This window comes from Saccopteryx bilineata, chromosome 1 (genome assembly GCF_036850765.1).
Source record: "Saccopteryx bilineata isolate mSacBil1 chromosome 1, mSacBil1_pri_phased_curated, whole genome shotgun sequence".
Lineage (NCBI taxonomy): Eukaryota > Metazoa > Chordata > Mammalia > Chiroptera > Emballonuridae > Saccopteryx > Saccopteryx bilineata.
Window position 1 is genome coordinate 69,070,362 of NC_089490.1, and position 4,978 is coordinate 69,075,339.

Below are 4,978 nucleotides of genomic sequence, written 5' to 3' on the forward strand. Positions count from 1 at the left end.
TGGCTTGAGCCCAAAGGTCACTGGCTTGAAGCCAAGATCACTGGCTTGAGCCAAAGGTCTCTCTCTGGCTTGAGCAAGGAGTCACTGGCTCAGCTCGAGCCCCCTGGATCAAGGCACATATGAGAAAGCAATCAATGAAAAACTAAGATGCTGCAACAAAGAATTGATGCTTCTCATCTCTCTCCCTTTCTGTCTCTGTCTGTTTCTGTCTCTCTCTTTCTCTTGCTAAATTTTAAAATATAATAAAATTATTTAGGTTTCAGATGTATCATTTTATAATACATCATTTGTACATTGCACTGTATATTCACCACCCAAGTCAAACCTCCTTCCATCACCATATATCCCCCTCTACCCTCTTCCACCTGCCCCACTATCCTTCCCCTTTGTAACCACCATGGTGTTCTCTGTGTCTATGAGCTGTTTGTTTTGTTTTTAATATATTATTAATTTTAATTTATGTGTTTACATGAATTCAAGTGTCCCACCAAATACAAGTCCCTCACCCCCCACACCCCCCTTGCCTTCTCCCCTCAACACCCTCCCTTCTTCCCTCTAGGATTTGCCATCTTACTATCTATATCTCTGTATGATGTTTATCTAAGTGCACAAATCCCTTTACCTTCTCTGATCCCATCCCCTCATTCTCCCTCTCTCAAAATACTGCCCTTCTGATCCCTGTGATCTCTTCTCTGCCTCCATTTTGTTCCTCAGTTCACTTTCTTTATTAGATTTCACATATAAGTGAGATCTTATGATATTTGTCTTTCTCTGCCTGGCTTATTTCACTTAGCATAATAGTCTCCAGGTCCATCCATGCTGTTGCTAAAGGTAAGATTTCCTTCTTTTTCATTGCTGCATAGTATTCCATTGTGTATATGAATCATAGTTTTTAATCCACTCATCCACTGATGGACACTTGAGCTGTTTCCAGATCTTGGCTATTGTAAACAATGCTGCAATAAACATTGGGGTGCATATCTTCTTTTGAATCAGTGATTTTATGTTCTTAGGATATATTCCTAAAAGTGGGATAGCTGGGTCAAAGGGTAGTTCCATTTTTTTATTTTTTGAGGAATCTCCATACTGTTTTCCACAGTGGCTGCACAAGTCTGCATTTCCACCGGCAGTGAAGGAGGGTTCCCTTTTCTCTACACCCTCGCCAGCACTTATTCTGTGTTGTTTTGTTAATGAATGCCATTTTGGCAGGTGTGAGATGGTATCTCATTGTAGTTTTAATTTGCATTTATCTAATGATTAGTGATGTTGAGCATTTTTTCATATGCCTATTGGCCATCTGTATGTCCTCTTTGGAGAAGTATCTGTTCAGTTATTTTTCCCATTTTTTAATTGGATTGTTTACCTTCCTGGTGTTTTTAGAAGTTCTTTATAAAATTTTTATTATTAACATATTATCAGACATATTGGTGAATATGCTCTCCCATTGTGTGGGTTGTCATTTTATTTTATTCATTTTGTCTTTTGCAGTGTAAAAGCTTTTTAGTTTGATATAGTCCAATATGTTCATCCTTTCCTTTATTTCACTTGCCCATGGAGATAAATCAGCAAAGATATTGCTATGAGAGATGTCAGAGAGTTTACTTCCTATGTTTTCTTCCAAGGTGTTTATGATTTCATGACTTACATTTAAGTCTTTTATCTATTTTGAGTTTATTTTTGTGTATGGTGTAAGTTTGTGGTCTAGTTTCTTCTTTTTTTTTTTTTTCTTTTCTTTTTTTTTGCATGTACCTGACCAGTTTTCCCAACATCATTTGTTAAAGAGACTGTTTTTACACCATTGTATGCTCTTACCTCCTTTGTCAAATATCAATTGGCCATAATGGCATAAGTTTATTTCTGGGTTTTCTGTTCTGTTCCATTGATCTGTATGTCTGTTCTTATGCCAGTACCAAGCTGTTCTGAGTACAATAGCCTTGTAGTATAATTTGATATCAAGTAGTGTGATACCTCCCACTTTATTCTTTTTTTTTAGGATTGCTGAGGTTATTAGTGTTCTTTTTTTGGTTCCATGTAAATTTTTGGAATATTTGTTCTATATCATTGAAGTATGCCATTGGCATTTTAATAGAAATTGCATTGAATTTGTAGATTGCTTTGGGTAATATAGAGATTTTAATGATGTTTATTCTTCCATTTCATGAACACAGGATATGCTTCCACTTGTTTGTATCCTCCTTGATTTCTTTTATCAATATTTTATAATTTTCTGAGTACAAGTCTTTTATTTCCTTGGTTAAATTTACTCTTAGGTATATTATTTTTTTGTTGTTGCAATAGTGAAGGGGATTGTTTCCTTAATTTTTTTTCAGTTTATTGTTGGTGTATAAAAATGCCATTGATTTCTGAATATTAATTTTATATTCTGCCACCTTGCCGAATTCTTTTACTAGGTCTAGTAGTTTTTTTACTGAAACTTTAAGGTTTTTTAAGTGCAGCATCATGTCATCAGCAAATAATGATAGTTTTACTTCTTCTTTTCCAATTTGGATGCCTTTTATTTCTTCTTCTTGTCTGATGGCTGTGGCTAGGACTTCCAGGACTATGTTGAATAAAAGTGGTAAAAGGAGGCACCCCTGTCTTGTTCTCCTGCCTTGTTCCTGAACTTAAGGTGATTGTTTTTAATTTTTGCCAATTGAATAGGATATTGGCTGTGGGTTTATCGTAGATAGCCTTTATTATATATGTTGAGGTATGTTCCCTGTATTCCCACTTTGCTGAGCTTTGATCATAAATGGATGCTGGATTTTATCAAATGTTTTTTCTGCATCTATTGATAATATCATGTGATTTTTATTCTTCCTTTTGTTTATGTGAGAAATCACATTGATTGATTTATGAATATTGTACCAGCCTTGCCTCCCAGAATAAATCCCACTTGATCCTAATGTACAATTTTTTTCATGTATTGCTGGATTCAGTGTGCTAATATTTTGTTGAGAATTTTAGTATCTAGGTTCATCAGGGTTATTGGCCTATAGTTTTCTTTCTTTGTAGTGTCTTTACTTGGTTTGGGAATAAGGGTTATGCTTGCCTCATAAAAGGAGTTTGGAAGTCTTCCTTCCTCTTGAATTTTTTGAAATAGTTTGAGAAGGAAAGGTGTTAGTTCTTCTTTGAAAATTAGATAAAATTCATTTTAGAAGCCATCTAACTCAGGACTTTTGTTTGTTGGGAGTTTTTTGTTGTTGTTTTTTTTTTTTGTATTTTTCCGAAGCTGGAAACGGGGAGAGACAGTCAGACAGACTCCCGCATGCGCCCGACCGGAATCCACCCAGCACGCCTACTAGGGGCGACGCTCTGCCCACCAGGGGGCGATGCTCTGCCCCTCCAGGGCGTCGCTCTGCTGCGACCAGAGCCACTCTAGCACCTGGGGCAGAGGCCAAGGAGCCATCCCCAGCGCCCGGGCCATCTTTGCTCCAATGGAGCCTTGGCTGCGGAAGGGGAAGAGAGAGACAGAGAGGAAGGAGGGGGTGGGGGTGGAGAAGCAAATGGGCGCTTCTCCTATGTGCCCTGGCCGGGAATCAAACCCGGGTCCCCCGCACACCAGGCCGACGCTCTACCGCTGAGCCAACCGGCCAGGGCCTGTTGCGAGTTTTTTGATAACTGTTTCAATCTCATTTGATGAAACCTGTCTATTTAGGTTTTCTGATTCTTCCAGATTGATTTTTGGAAGATTGTTACAAATTTCTTTACGGTTCGGACTCTTAAGGCAAAAGACACATCAGATGCAAGTAAATGGGCAGAGGGCTGAAACTCTTAGGCAGAATCAGCCCCGAGAAACTGCGCTACTGAGTATTTATTGAGTTCCAAAAGCCATAGCTCAGCAGATAAAACTAGAAAGCTACACAAGTGTTTTTTCCCATCCGTTTCATCTCCAGCCCTGCACATCTATTGTTTCTTTCATGAACAAGGACACAAGAAGAGTCAGAATCTCAGAGATTATCAATCATAAAGGACATCTGGTTCTTGGAGGCATTCCTCCAAGAATCCTTCATACTTGCATTCAAGTAACCCAGGCCAGTCTCCTGTTATGGCTAATATACTCTAAGATCTCTTGTCTCCAAGTAACCCTTGCTTTGCAGTTAACTGCCATTTATATTGGTGCAGGGTCATCTCTTACAGAAGATTATATGTTTCAAGGAATTTATCCATTTCACCTAGGTTGTCCAGTTTTTTGCCATATAGATCTTTATAATATTTTCTTATAATCCTTTGTATTTCTGCAGTGTCAGTTGTTACTTCTCCACTTTCATTTAAAATTTTATTTATTTGAGTTCTCTTTTTTTTCTTGGTGAGTCTGGTTAAAGATTCATCAATCTTGTTCACCTTTTCAAAGAACCAGCTCTTGCTTTCATTGATCTTCTGTATTGCTTTTATAGCTTCTGTGTCATTTATTTCTGCTTTGATCTTTATTATTTGCTTTCTTCATTTCTTCTGGGCTTTATTTATTGTTCTTTTTCTAATTCTTTTAATTAAAGGGTTAAGTTGTTTATTTGAGCCTTTTCTTGGTTCTTAGGGTATGCCTGTAGTGCTATGAATTTCTCTCTCAGGACTGCTTTTGCTGTGTCCCATAGATTTTGAGTTGTTGTATGTTCATTTTCATTTTCTTTTTCTAATTCTTTTAATTAAAGGGTTAAGTTGTTTATTTGAGCCTTTTCTTGGTTCTTAGGGTATGCCTGTAGTGCTATGAATTTCTCTCTCAGGACTGCTTTTGCTGTGTCCCATAGATTTTGAGTTGTTGTATGTTCATTTTCATTTGTTTCAAGGAAATCTTTGATTTCTTCCTTGATCTCATTGTTAAGTCATTAATTATCTAATAACATGCTGTTTAGCCTCTAAATGTTTGAATATTTTTCAGTTTTTCTATTGTAGTTGATTTCTAGTTCCATGCCATTGTAATCTGAAAAGACGCTTGATGTGATTTGAATCTCCTTAAATTTATTGGGACTCATTTTGTGTC